At 43.4% G+C, this 15739-nt stretch overlaps 1 pseudogene; it reads right to left on the bottom strand.

The window, feature by feature from the left end:
• Positions 1-14015: 14015 nt before the first annotated feature.
• LOC107308882 lies at positions 14016-15190 on the bottom strand (annotated as a pseudogene).
• Positions 15191-15739: the final 549 nt, after the last annotated feature.

Genomic DNA, 15739 nt, shown 5'->3' with positions numbered 1-15739 from the left:
AATGCCTCCACCACGTTTGTGCAGCCAACCCTGATCCTGAGGAACTCCCAAAGTACTTCTGATCCTCCTTTTGAGCATTCTCTATTGATCTCCTTCCAGAGTTGCCTTCTTCCCACTATGTTATGAAGAGGATCAAAATGAGTTCATTTACCCACTCTCAGCCCCACTGTGTCGCCCAGCACAGGTGAGAAAGCCTGCCCTGAAAACAGAAAGCCTGGTGATGATCATGTGAGTGTACGAATGCATCTCTGACACACAAAATCAGTATCTGTTGCTTCTTCTGGCTGTGTTTGCCAGTGAAGATATTGTGTAAGATTTGTTAAGGCTATTTTTGGGTCAGGATTTTTTCAGCATTTTTTTTATGGATTCAGGAGATAAAATAAAATTAAAATAATTTAAAGTGATTAAAAGATTTTTTTTTTACTGAAGGCTGTGTGTATTCAGACCATCTCATGGTAACTAATAACCTCTATCATCATGCCAGGAGTCTTCACACTTGTTTATATCAAATGCAGGTTCTTCAGGGATCTGGTTCTGTAGCTGCCTTGCCAATAGCATCCTACCCCTGTGTGCTGAATGCTGCTTCTTTGTGGTCCATCTCCTGAAACTTTGGCTTTCCTTTCTTAAAACCATAAAGAATCAGGGGTTTGGGCTGTACTGGGTGCAGAGTGTGCTGCCAGTGTGGTCTTATGCTGCATCTTGGCACCGATGCACAGGTGCTTTGGGTGGTATGAATCTCATGTGTGGAAGCCTGTGTATGAGTGAATCTTCTCTTTGGCCAATGGGAATTTATTCCAGCTTGTCATTAGAATGCAAGGCATTGGTCGTTCTGCACTAAAGATGATGCCATCTAAAAGGCCCCTGAAGTTGCCATCTTTTCATGGATCGTAAAGGAAGATGGAGATAACCTAGTTCAGCTTTGGAAGTATCAAAAATGTCTCATAGTAGGTGAGATGCGGTATCCCACATAGGATGTGATTCATCCATGATTGTATATATTGGCACTGACCGTACCTTACTTGTCTTTCCAGCCTCCCATCTTTTCATCTGGCAAGAACTGTTCCAGTACCTCATCTTACAGCATGGGTGACTGTCTGAGGGGAGCAGAGCAGACATCGGCCAGACAAAAGTCTTCACTTTTATACTTAGTGTTCATTGCTATTCAGTACAGAGCGGTAGTGTATACACAGATAATGTACTCAGCATTTACAGGAAGCAGATCTGTTTTGATCTCCTGCAAGCCCCAAGAGGAGCAGGGATTTCATTAAGTTGCGGTGCCTCCATTTGCTTTGTGATCATATTTATTGCACAGTTCACATACAGACTCTCACTTTGCCCTCTGCACCCACCAACAAATGACAGCTCACCACTGGGAGACCACCGACCCACCAACAGTCTGAATGATATCATCCCCTGCTTTCTGCTGCAGGGAAAATTCCATGCTTCCTACATGTGAGGTATGTGAAGGACTAAAATGTAGTTACAGTTCCACCTCGAGCTTGGTCAAGCTCCATCTGTTTCTCTGTGATGAGATGAGCATTACACAGCCATGAGCTGTTCCAGGAGCTGATACTTCGGAGTCTGGCCAAGCGATCAACTTGTGGTCTGCTCCTTTCGTGAGAGTTGTTCTGGTTTTCACTGGCACTTTCATGCAAAATCCAAGGAAGCCACAGGTAGTCTTTGCACTGACTTAAGTAGGTTTAAATTAGGCCCCAAAATAAAAAATTCTCTCTTTAGAAGGCAGGATGTGAGGAGCTATGAGTGTCTTAATCATTACATTTACTCAGCTTTGTGAGTAATGTCTGTGTCAGTTAACAAGTTTTATTAACAATATAGTGACCTTGAAAACTCTACATCTGACTAACTCGCTCTGTTTTATGAGTAAGTGTTCTATATATTGAGTGAGGATGTAATTGAAAAGGTGTTGTATAAGGGGACTTGAAGCTTGAAGTGTCTAAAATAATAAATGGATTGCAGTTTCGTCTGAAACTGATACTGTTTTTAAATATTGAAATAATACCTTAAATTACAGAAATTAAGGGTGGAAATATAGTATCACTATCACAGGAAATACACGTGTATAGTGAAGTGACTATTAGCCTGTTAATCATAGGCATTACGTGCTGGGTAGCGCAGAATTATTCCAGCACTGAAACCTGTTAAATGTAGATGTGATGAATTTGGGGTCCACAGTTTGCCAAGTTCCGAAGTCTGTATGACAGTGAAAATGGTTATCCACAGAACGCATTGATTGTAATGCTATTGCAGGTCCTATTTTACATGAAGTGAGGCTTACGAGATGCTCAATGGAAGAAGGGGCAGAGAGCAGAACAGTGGCTGTGCAGCCATGAGGCACGGCTATGAGTTGACACGTTGGTGGTAGGGAGCAGTGGTACATCTCACTCCAGCCCACTCGGAAATCTAACCGCCCCTTCTTTCTGCCCCCAAAATGTCACTTATCACTGAGCTAAATCAGCGTGTCTACTTAGCCATTTAAGTTCTTTCTCTTCCTCAAAAACTTATATGCCACAGCACAGGTGTGATGTATGCAGCGTGATCACACCTCCCAAGATACATAGCTGGCCTGCGTGCTGCTGAAGCCAATCTTTGCACCACTCAGCTAAATACCATACCCTTTCTTTGGGAAAGGAATACCCCTACATTTCTCCATACGTGCATGTTGTATTCTGCCCTGCAGTCCATAGCTGTCATCAGTGTGGCAAATTTTTGCATCTATAGGTCTACATGGTTGGGGCACCATGACCTCACTTCCCCCTTGATGGCATCATTAACCCACCAAATGCACACTGAGACATGAGTGCACATGAGGCTGACCTTTCAAAAGATTTCTTAGTTCCAAAATAGATCTGAAAGATATCTCTGCATAACAGCTTAAGATCTGTTCCTTTTCTTGTTCCCTCATCCATGAGTACAGTAATGACACAGCATTTCCCAGCCACAACACAACTCCACAGCCTTGGGTTGCTCTTTGCTTCCTCTCCTCTTTTTCAGGGATCTATCATGGGGCCTTTGGAGCTCGCTTCCTGATGGAGGAGCTCACCTCAGGTCAAATGGTTCTGTGCTGTGGAACTTGCTGTAGGGTAAAGATCACAGTGGTTCACTCTTCGTACCATATTCTGGACGAATGTCTATCTAGGAACCAAGAGGAGCCCCAGTTCCCTGGTGCTGCTGTTTGGGGGGGGGGGGGGGGGTTGAGAAAAGAAGGAAAGGAGAAAGAGAACTCTGCTATGAAAGATGAAAGATGTGTGGGAAGGATGGGATAGAATCAAGAAAACCTGGTAAGTAACAGGAACTTTCTTCACAAGGCTACTCAAAATAGTATGTATGTGACTGAGAGCCAGTATATCTGCTAACTCTCCTTGGGCTCCCTTTATAAACAGAGATGAAGTCAGTACATGTGATGGAACCTGGGATGCATTTAGTCTCCTGCTAAACCCCTTGCATTGCACCTCAAACAAAGTATTAATTTCTCTTGACTACGAAGGGAGTTAAGGTGAGTAGTTCAAACACTGACATTGACCTTATGGCTGTCTAAAGTATAACTCAGTTATATAACTTCTAGGGCTATAATTTTCATTTCTAATATTCCATAATTACTATTATCCATTTTAATCTTATCTTGAATAAGCCTTAAACACCTTGAGACAATTAACTAAGAGAGATTTGGGCGAGTCTCAAACCTGTGCTAATTCAGCCAGTCTGCCATCATAATGAGAGTGAAGTCTTTGTTTATAGCTCTGTCTTGTGTATCACAGCCTGCCTGCAGTCTCCCAGGCCCCTCCTTGAGACCTGCTCTCCTGCCCCATAGAGACTGCACTGGCTGCAGCCAAGACACCTCTGTGAGCACAGATGGTCATGGCCAGCAGCGGACTGCAACGCTCGGCTTCATCTCGTGCTACAGGTCTTCGAGCTCTCATTTATACCATTCTTTCATGAATGTCCAGCCAAAGTAACTGAGATGGAAAAATAGTTTGTATGCGTATCCTTCACTCCAGTATTGTTCCTGCAGTTCTCCAGGCTTGATTTGGTGGTGTAAGATGACAGCCAGACCCTGCATGTTGAATGGATGCTACATTGGAAAAGTGTGACTCAGAATGAAGTGCTATCAGGGAGGTTTTCTGTTTTATATCTGCTAAAGTGAGTCATTATGGAGTGAACTACTTCTCTTTGCAAGCAGACCTTTAGACAAGAGACTGTGAAACACCCAGAAGCTCTGCTCTAGAAATTCTTTCACAATAAAAGAAGTCAGTCTACTCCATTCTGCTCCGACACACAGTGCTAATCCAAGCTTCTTCTGTCCCAGCACTTTTCCCCAAAATAGAGGAATGATTTGGTGGTGTTAAGGTTTCCATTCACAGTAGAGGTTTCAAATGCACAACATTCTTCTGCCTTCTGCCACGTTACAGGTGCATAAGTTATTGCAGCTGTAGTCTTTGCTGCTGCTGGCAATTTACTTTGTTTCTCAGACAGTATTAGAAACTGTTAGGGTTCATCATATATAGCAGCAGCCTAAAGATAACCGAAATGTTGAAGTTACAAGACAACTTACACAGTCAGCCTGAATTTAAACCTAAAAGGAATCTGATCCTTTTTCCAAGTGAGGGAATACATAGAGAAAATACTTTAGAAACCTCAGCTCTGCCCTGCTAGCAACAGTGATCCAACTTCCTTCCTCCTGGCAGAGCTCCTCCAAGACATCTGTTCTTGGAGCTGACACACAGCATGTCGCCATTAGGGGAGGGCTAAGGAGAGCTGGAAAATAAAAAGCCTGTTCCATGGAGAGCATCCTTGCTTGCTTACGTGTTTCTTCTCAAGTTTAATTAAAAAACCTTGGTTGAGTTACTGCAGCCTGGAGATCTGGGAAACGTTGATGAACTAAAGAGAGTTATCATCTCTTCATTGGCCCAGGTGTATGCTAGCATTTAAAGAATCTCTTACTGAAGGAAAGGTTTGTCAGTACATCAGGGTATCTGAACCATTGTTCTGGCATGGTAAGTGTCCTCTGCAGCTCAGCTTTTGCCCTTTGATATGTCGCTTTCAGAAAGGCTTTAAAAATGAAATGTCGAAAGGTAGTTAAAGCTTGTGGTTTTACATCACCTGAGACAAGGAGCAACCATGTCAAAATAACTGAGGAGGACACTTCCATGGCAGAGGAGCAGCTGACTCCTACGTGCAGAAGCACATACACGCAGCCCACTTTTTGTCAGCAAGGTTCCCTGGGGTCCCTAGGTGTTCTGTTTGAATGCTGTCACTGCATTCACAGCTTCAGGCACAACAAAATGCACCACAGGGTGTGCTTAATCCTTCAGAGGAGCTTGGAACACCCCAAAACATGTGCTTTCTTACAGTCTTAGAAACCTTCATACACATCCCTTCCTGCCCCACTGCAGGCTTTTAACAGTCCTCACTAGGCAGGTGAGAAAATCCTTGCCTCCATCTCCTCTTCCAGTAGCACTGGTGTCTGCAGAATAAGAGTCTGGGCAATCTTCACTGCTTCACACAGGAGTCAGCATATCCTGAGTGAGTATCCAGGCCTTTTAAAGATATGAATCTCTATTGTCCCTGTCCTTTCTTATACAGCTGGGGCCTTGAAATTCTAGACTCTCTAAACTGCTATTTTTCTAACACTACTTTTAAAATAAAACACCATAAACATTCCAAATTCAATGTTTAAGAGTTTAAGTATTCCTCAAACTCTATCAAAGTTATGTGAAAAACAACAGCATCTCCAACACCAGTGGCTGTGTCAATTAGTAAAGGAAGATATTTTAAGCACAATTCTCCATGGGAGGCTCTATTTTTCCATTAGAAGCTTCCGTCTCCTTGATTATCTCTGTCTTCACTTCTGTTTGTAATTCTTCTCATTTGCCAAGAATATCATTAATTTTACGCACCAGATATGTGATGAAGAGACTAATCAGGGGTAAACCGATCTAGGTCTCAGTATGAAGCCACAAGAGTGCTGGGACATAGATTAGTCTGCAGAACAGAGTGCTGAGTGTGAGATCAGGACCAAGTAGTTAACTATGTGGGTGTGCGTGTCACACAGCTGTCTCTTACCAACGTATTTATTCTTGCTCTGAGCCTGCAGCAATGGAGTAATGTAGCCTCACTGGGAGGCTACAAATGCACCGTGTGAGCATGGCCAAGAAAATAATGACATTGGACTCATCACTTTTTCCTCCAAAGATCTGGAAAACTTTGAGCATTCATTAGGCAAGGAAGATCAGTATCAGAATACTTTCCATTGTACTAAAAATAATTCCAAAGCCCAGAAACAAACTCTGCAGCCTGCCAACAGACTGTTCCTCCAAGAGCCATGGCTGTATTTACCATCTTGGTTTAGGTTACTCTATGAAGTTTTCCTGAAGTTTTCTTGATTCCTCACATTCTGATGGATATTTAGGGGTAGGGAGCTAGTTTGTTGCAAATTAAGTCATTGTAATTGACTTTTCCAATAGTAAACTACATGTAATTCCCAATGTGCCTATTAGGCTCACCTTGTGCTGTGCTGAAAACTGTTCTTTATTCCGATATGCTGGATATGACAACTTTGTAGTTTCGCAGTCTCACATTTAAAATGGTTGTTATATACTACCAAGAAGAAGGTTGGGTGATGTATTTTTCCTGAATCATGCTTTTTAATAATAAAAGGAGAATCACCTATAATTTACTGCTTCCTACTTAGAGCCATTGCATTTCAAGAGTTGAAAACCCGGGCTGTAAGAAGTAGGAAATCCCAGCTGCATGTGCTTAAGGACAATTGCCCATTTCAAATGGACAGTTTCCAAAGTGAGTCTGTAAAGCACATCTGGTGCACGAGTTCCAAGTGATCACTCAGTCCTTGGTGAAGTATGGCACAGTGGAGAGCAGGATACCAAGACTATAAAGGAACTATCAAAATGCCATGGATTTACCTTACCCCAACTAGATACTGCATTGGGTAGCCACATTTAATCCTCAGCTATATGAAATGAGTTGGTTGCTTCTGATAAAAACAAGGCAAAGTCTACAAAATGAGACTTATTCATCTTGTTTGCTCTGCATTTATTGCTAGCTGAATCAAGTGAGCCTAAGGGGATATGCAACTTGAAAAAGGTTTGTTTTCTTGAAGGTTAAGTTCATTAAATCAAATGTTGACCTTTCAGAGTTTGCACTGGCAGAGCCTTTCTTCTCCCTGAACCTCTAAGCTTAATCTGTTCACAGATCACACTTTTCCACAAACATCCCCCATTTTCCTGAAGTTTAATGCCCATCTGTGCTCTCGGACTGTTTGCATCTTTCATCAACACGCAAGCAGTGATAGGATGTCTACAAAACAAGTGTCAAAACAGCATGGCCTCAGTTCTAGATGAAATATTTTGCAAAATAAAACCATCTCTGCCATCACAGATCTCCTGTATCAGCACAATTGTGTGGTCATGGGAACATTCTTGGCATGTAAGAATTTCTTTAGCTTGCTGCAATGGCTGGCCCTCACATGATGTTCCTTTAGCTGTAGCCTGAGATGAAGATGTTGCCAGCTGGATGGGGTCTTTTTATAGTACTAGTCTGAGGGGAAATTCTTCAACAAAAATGTTTTTTCTGATCACATTTGCAATTCATATATGTTATGAACACGATTCTATTAATTGAACACTGAAACAAGCACCCTATTATTGCATAAATTATTAATGACCTTCCTGCATCTAAAATAAATGAAAAAGTAATGCTCACTATGGGCATGTTCTAAGAGTTTCTCACTGCTGTTTCTGTACAACTGCTCTTCAAATGGTTATATTTTCCTAAGGATTTCTACATTTAGATGACAAATCAAGCTTCTCTAATTGCCAAATTGTATCTGCTCCTTCATCAAGAGACACCTCACAGAGCTTCTGAGTCAGAGTAACCAGGCAACCCTACGCCTCTAGACCGGGAGGCAAGGAAAATGCATCCTCCCACAACAAGAGGAAAAAAATGATCATTTCAATCTCTAATTAAAACTTTGTCATAATACATATGATGTTTGCTACAACTCAAACATTTAAAGGGCGATAAAATCCCCAAGCTCCCAAGATGTCCCAGCCAGAAGCTGAAGGTTTGCTTGCCAGTTCTTCTGAAATACTGGTGCTGGGCAAAGTAGAGCTCCAGTGGCCTCTGATCTGCTGAATTCTTACTTAGAAACATGAAGTCATACCAGGGAGATTCCAAACTATTGCTGTTCTTGGGGAGAAATTCCCAAGAGATGGAGCTGAATTGTCAAAGCCAATCATTTATTGTAGAAACTCCTGCAAGACCCAGTGATGACCTTCATCTGAGGGGAGCTGCATAAGCCCAGCAGCTGTGCTTTGAGACTGAGAGACTTTCTTGAGACTTTTTCTTAATATCCAACCTGAATCTCCCCTGGAGAAATGTAAGGCCGTTACTTCTCATCCTATCACTGTTACCGGAGAGAAGGGGATGAAGTCCACCTTTGAGGCATAAGAAACACAAATGGGGCATAAATAGGCGATCTTTTATTTCTTAGAGCCTTTTGAAGCACACTGTATTCCTGTCTTGGTGTAGTGTGAAGAATCACAGCGTGGAAGTACTGTGACTCCAGTACCATAAGCTCAGTGTGGAAGACTGTTTGCTGCATGAGCATGGAAGTCACAGGAGAGAGCACCTAGAGGGCAACGCCATGACTGGCTCAGTATGAGGGAATGTGTTGAGTGCCTGGCAGCCAGGCTGAGCCCAGGGTTGGCAGAGCTGGGTGGAAGCAAGATCAGCCTTGGGAACATGGCCTGGTTGGTGGAGTGACCAGGCTGTCAGTGAGGGACACAGGCCTTGTCCCCACACTTGGGGTGCCTGGACACGGCCTTGTGTCTACCAGCATGGGCACAACAGCACCACACACAGCATAACGTTGTTTGGCATTAAATTCAAAGGACGTTCCCACAACATGGTGTTTGGTAAAATGTATGGTCTTACATAGGGAGGCTGAGATTTATAGGAAGGTTTCCAAGGTAAAAAGAGCGGCTGAGCTCCACCTGGTGCTTCTTCTGTGCCTCTGCCACTACTGCTCAGCCCTGCAGCTCTGTGCAGTCAGCTCCTGGTGCTCACTGCTATGTCCACCCATCCTGCTGTGAGAGCACAAACAGCATTTTAAATAAAAGAGTTTTAAGGGAAAAATGTCCTACCAGATTTCTACGGATTATCTGTTCAACCATTTCTAACACAGCATCAGTTTAAGTGTTTGCAAGAGTTATCTTACGGCCCTACAAAATCCTACTTAGCAACTAAATAACATTTCCCAGCTTTTGGAGATCAGCAAACAGTAAAAACTTTTTAAAAATATAAGTCTTGCAGTGCCAGTTTGATGCTCATCAAGGAACTTAAATCTGAACTGCCCCAAACCTTCTAACTAGAGTGGAGAATTTAAAGAGTGCTTTATTTTCAAGTGTGCTCAATACTCGATGTTTCCAGATGAAATCAGCCAGATTTCTACAATGTTCAGCATTCAAAAAAGCAGCTTAGTCAGATCAGCAGGTATTTGCGACAGTGCAATTTCTTTATCTATAATTAACTGCAATGTAAAAAGTTTCCCCAAGTGGTTTCTAAACACATTGCAACATAAAGAAAAGTATGTGGATGGCTGTAAAGGAAAAAAAAAAAGCCTATATTTATGCGATGGCTGCAAAATAATATAGGAGAGAGGTGGAAGGTGAGTGAGTGAATACATAAGGATAAACACCAGCTATGCTTTTCTATGAGAACTGATCACATTGGACAAAACCAGAGCATTTACATTTCTCATGCACATAAAATTTAGAAAGCAGATAACAGTGATAAATGAAATACAGAATGCTTTCTAGATTTGATTTCAATATACAGAGAAGGATGCATTTTAAACCTTGTCCTGCCTTTCCTCTTACAGAGTACATCTGCTCACTACTCTCAGAAAAAGGCAGGAATAAATATTGTATGCGGTTGGAATAAAGGCTGTGTGGTACTTTATTCAAGGAGACATTTATGAAAAGACAGCAACAACATACATCACAAGGTTGTGCAGCTTAACGAATGCCCTCATTAGGTGCAGCTCAGTTAAAGCTGCAGAGCTGTGTACAAAAGCTTGTAATTGAGCAGCTCGCTTCATCAGGAGGCTGAGAAGTTTAGTAAGAGGCCAGGGTGAGAATAAACTGAAAGAATTCTTACTTACATATTTCACCCTTATGAAGTCTGACACCAGACAAGAATACTTGGGAGAAAACAGCCTTCAGTGGCCACTAAAACCCTGGTCACAGCAGTGGCAGCTGTGTGCCAGAGCAAGTGCCTGCATTGGCTGTGACTGTCAGGAAAGGTGTGAGTTGTTTCCTTAAAGCCAGTCCTGTCGATCTTCAGGGTGAGAAATGACTAAACACCTTGTGCTCTGGAAACATATGTCAGATAGCAAATGCCAGCTGGGCTGCCCAGTGCAGGTCTCCTCTCTCTCTCTGCTGTGTTAGCAGAGACTCTCATAGTGTTGTGGGGAAGGATCACAGGCCCCATTGGTCTGGAGCACAGTACCGGGGGTGGCACAGGATGGGGAGATGTTTCTCTATCAGGTGAACCCACATATCTCAGAGCCCTTCTGCCAGTTCTGAGGTGCCAGAAGGTTTTTATTTCCATCTTCTACAGGTGGCTCGGCATTGTGTGAGACTGCTCTCCTGCTGGCATCTGCCATTGCCTCTGCAGACGGACACATTCTCTCTGCAATGAGTCATATTCTATATTTAGATTATTTAAAAATAAAAATGAAAAATTACCTTTAGTTTTCATTTAAAATTTGACTTGTCTCTGATTTGGATTGGAAGAAAATTACATCCCCTCACCACCACTTATATGCTCATTTTCTGCCCCTTCCCGTTTCAATGGCCAAGCAAAGACAATAGCAGCACATTCTAATTTAGAAGGTGAAATCTGGCCACATCTGATATGGCTTTGTCATAACAGCACTTGCCTCATGCACATTTGTGTCATTACAGGTGGACTTTACCCTCATAAAGTGATGTCAATGAGCTGTGGTAGTACATCTGCTGCCTTTCTTCTCCCCTGGGGAGGATCAGCTTTGTCTCCTGCTGCTAGAAACAAAGCCATTTAAATGATGGAGTTCATAATGCGTGAACCTACCACACACACTTCTGTCCCCAAAGCTCCTCCAAGGAATTAAAATTCAGATGTAATTGCACACTCTGATTTCTTTTGTCAGACAAGAGTGTTTTCCTCATGAGTGGGTGAGCAGAGAAAGTTTGAGAGGAGAGGGTGAGTGTCATTGGAACGCTGAGTGGCACCTCTCTTAATGCTGGTCCTCAAAACACCAAACATCCGCAGTGAGGAGTTAGCTGCCTTTCTGTCCTCCACACATACCTGCCTCAGGTGACTGTGACTGCCTGTAACAAGTCCTGTCTTGGTCCTCTGAGTTTAGATGGGGTGACAACATCTTAAGGTATGAGTGTGTCTAGAATATTTGCTGCTTTTCTCTAACAGACATTTCCAAACAGAGGTTATCGCATTACTAATGGCAGCAGTACAGGACTATTCTTTACTTGGGATGACTTTATTCCATTCAGTTTTTAAAAACCACATGGCAAACTCCATCAAGTCCAGCTCCAGGGTTTTCTCACAGGAGTGGACAAACTGACAGCAGTGTAAGCTCTTATACACATTCAAGTGTCAAAACAAGTTCAGGAATTACCAAACAACACTGCATTTGCTATTTCTGCTTCAGATCACTGGCAGTTCCCAGGGCAGGGCTCCTCCTGCACCCTGCTGCCATAAGCAGGGTTAAAGATCTCAAGCCTCGATGCATTTTCTGTCTTGAAGTGTCAGTGTGGAAGTGCAAGGTGATCTTTGTGTTTCACGAGCAAACCTGTGAGAGTGTGCCCACTTGAGGTACGTATCTCATCTCTTTTTGTTTGTTTGTGGGGTTTTTTTGACCAGTCCATCAACTCCTGCACCTGAGGCTTTGATTTCAGAGATGAAATCTCTCATGAAATTCTTTACTGGTAAAACAACCCCAGTCCCCCAGTGGAGTAACTGGGACCAGAATTCAGTACCCTTTCTCCTGGAAGCTGTTCTGAGTGTTAAGCTGAAGTACATGCCAAGGAAGACACAACCTCTGTGCCCTCCTGAAGGCTCCTCTCTGAGGGTTGCTATTGTGAGCCAAGTGCTTGGGGACATCTAAGTGTTAGCAGAAAACTTCTGGCACTAATGGGGTTAATGTGATTCTCTTTGGGGAAACACAGATGTAGCGGATCAATGGAGGCTGACTTTGCTGTGAGTCAAAAAAGGGAGAGAATAAAGTGAGAAGCTGCTCCACTGTTGATTCAGAAATGTTTGTTTACTGCTAAGGAAAACAGAGAAGTGAAATTAAAAAGATTTCTCTGGAAGCGTCTGTTGGGAAAAGAAACCACCTTCAGCACTGCTTCATTTTGAGTTACTCTGGGAAAAAGAGCAATGATCTCCATTGTGGTTCATGCTGCTCATTCAGTAGAGGCAGTTACACTATCGACATGGGCAGTACTGGCAGTACTGACTTTTTTCTCCCCACCCCACACTTTCCCCTCCAGCTTTCCCCACGCCACTTTCTCACCAACCCATATGCAGCACCACTTGCATTGTGTCACTCCTGCTGTACACAACATTCAATAAGAGATATCTTTTCAGTCAGTTGGATCAGCTGCCCTGGCTGTGTCCCCTCCCAACTCTTCTATGGCGGGGCAGTCTGAGAATCAAGAAGGCCTTTGGGCTGTGCAAGGCCTGCTCAGCAATAGCTAAAACACTGATGTGTTATCAACACTGTTTTGGTCACAAATCCAAAACACAGCACCATACGAGCTGCTATGAAGAAAATTAACTCCATCCCAGCCCAAACCGATCACACATAAAGAACATTTCCAATGGCCATAGTGCCTACTTATGGATGGCCATTTACATTTCCGTTGCCGTCATCCAGCATGAATTATCAAAGTGGTCTTTTCCATTCTAAAGTTGTACTCCTGTGGTTTTCTGTAGTGAAGGCAACTTTTCTGATACAATAATAAAGCAAACTAGCTAGGAGACATTTAGCCTGGTGTGACAGTAAGCATAAATAGTCCTGAAAGCTCCAGGCAGACAGCTCTGTTATAATGTCATACATACTTGAAGTTGTCTGCCATCAGGAGCAATTCATAAGGGCATTTTGGAAACAACGCTTGTATTGTACATCCCTTCTCAAAGCCAGATAGGTATTTGGCCATTGTAGCCACATCCATGCTGTTGGCAGTGTGTGGCGGGTGATGGCTGGTGCCCCAGGTGTGAGGAGCACGCAGTGGATTGTAGCTCAGCAAACACACTCCCAGTCCAGCTGTGTTCCTAACAGAGCCCGTTGCTGGCAAGTGAGCAGCCATGCTCCGTCATGCACGCACAGACAGCAAGTTTCCCAGGGTACCAGATGGAGGCTAGAGCTGGTGTCAATCAAGTGTTTTCTGTTGGAATTCTTAGAAATTGAGCCCAGGCCATTTTACTGCCAGTTGGTTGCTGACAAAAGAGCTAAACAAACATCAGGGAAACTGTTACCTTTATCTTGTCAGTGTTCTCTGGAAGTTTGCAGCTTGACCAATTACTGATATGACACCAATATGATGAGCAGTAAAATGGCGATTTATTGAAGCTAACACACGTATATATACCCTATGCCCTTCGTGTACGCCCACTGGAAACGTATACACCATATATCTTGATGGCATGGGGATGGATCCTATCCTGTCACAGGCCCGAAAGCGGCACACCCGCCTAATACATCATTTCCCCCTCTCCATGCTCGATAAAGTATGCCCCGTTACATCCCGAACGCTAATCCTTAATCCTAATATAAAAATGTTAGTCTCTTACTAAACAAGTAATTATAAAGGGGATATGCAGATGGCAAGCAGCAGAGATAAGCGAGTGCTATACTATACGTAATACGTTCAAGGCACCTTTGTTATATTATACCCGTCATCGTCCACTTCATCTGCTCAGTTCACGGTGAGGCCCCTTCGCTCCGGTTCCTCATATCCGCTGGAACTCCATTCTCTCATTAAGCACTCTTCTATCATAGGGGTAGAACAACCTTGTAGACATCTAAATATACATGGCACACATATCATTAATGCAAGAAATATAAAGAAGCCCTATCACTAATGCCTTAAGTAGCTGTTTGAGCCATGGCCCAATACCTCCAAACAGACTTCCCAGCCAATCTCCAAAAGGATCATCCTGGATGCCAACCTTCTTGGTGTGTTCTTGTAACCCACATCAAAATACTTCTCGGCAACGAGTCACTTGCGAGTCCACTCAAGTTAAAACACACATCCCTCAAAAGCCTTAACACCCACTGACCTTGTTGCGCAGCAGAGAGTAAAAAGTCTATGGCCGCTCTATTTTGAAGCACAGCGTGTCTAATGCTCTCTACATCTATAAGCAAATCTGAGAGTAGCCGAGAGGTAACATTAGCCTGTTTAACAGTCCAGCAGGCCAATCTCTCGATTTCTTTTAAAGCGTGTGCAGCAGCCACCCCGGGAGCAAGGAAAGAAAGCAAAGACTCTAGCAGTGGGTCCCCATAACCTTACGTCGTCCCCGCAGTCAGGCTCCAGAGCATGCATATCCCTTTTGGCTCGCGAATGATTAGATGCCTTATAGATCTCAAAGATACTTGGGGATAAGATAGTCAATTTCCCCAAATAACAAGGACCTCCTATTGGGTTCCTAGGAATTCCTTGCCAACTAACGATCACCGCAAAAACAGTATCCTGGTGTAAGCGACTTATTGCACAGATATCACTATGTTACCCAACAGTTCTACCTCATCGAATAAAATGATCCTTTGGGATAGGGAAACACAACAACCGTGTTGAATGTCCCATAACATCTTGCACGAGTCGACCTTCGGACAGAACCCACGTCTGCGCTAATATATTTAACAATCTCACCTATTGAGACGTTTATAGGACAATCTCCAGAACGATAAGGCACCGATCCCGTTAGGGGTAAAACCCACATATCCTCCATCAATATCAAAGGTCTCATCATCACGGGGATACACAAGGGTATAGGGGACGGTTTGATTAGTTTTCGGGTCCCAGTAGGGGCCCTCTGGACCAAGAAGTTGCTGCCTAGTCAGAGACAACCTTTTCATTGAGCCAAAGATCATGCACCCAGGGGACAACCATTGTGAGCTATTCTTGTCCCAAGTATCATTTTGTACCATTTGTGAGCCAAGTAAATCCAGCTGCTGGGGCTCCTCGGGAAGAGTGATGTTTAACCTACAAATAGTACAAGCCATTTTCCTTCCGAGATAGATCATGCGGAACATTGCCTCAGCCACCTCCAAGTTCTTTCTATCGCATAATTGCAGAAACCCGGGATCAGGGGCAAACACCACTCTTTTACCAAGTAACCCCTTAAAAACGCAGAGTCATCCCATTCTGGGACCCCTATAAGGCATGTTTGAAAGGGTGACGTAGCTGACTGTAATGCAAGACAAAAGTCTGTTCTTCCTGTCTGATTAGCCCATGTAACCCATAAGTTCCCCGGTTGTTGAATCAAATGAATGCCCCCCACCGGCGACCAACACAGACACAAAAGGCACAACAGCATTAGCATGGTAGTTCTCGTTTGGCAGCAAAGGGTTGTTTCTCTGAGTTCTCAGGTTTCTTTTTCTTCGGTATCCACGAGAAAGCTCTTCTTTTGCGCTCTGTCG

This window comes from Coturnix japonica, chromosome 2, assembly GCF_001577835.2.
Source record: "Coturnix japonica isolate 7356 chromosome 2, Coturnix japonica 2.1, whole genome shotgun sequence".
NCBI classification, from domain to species: Eukaryota; Metazoa; Chordata; class Aves; order Galliformes; family Phasianidae; genus Coturnix; species Coturnix japonica.
This window is presented reverse-complemented; position numbering and strand designations above follow the sequence as displayed.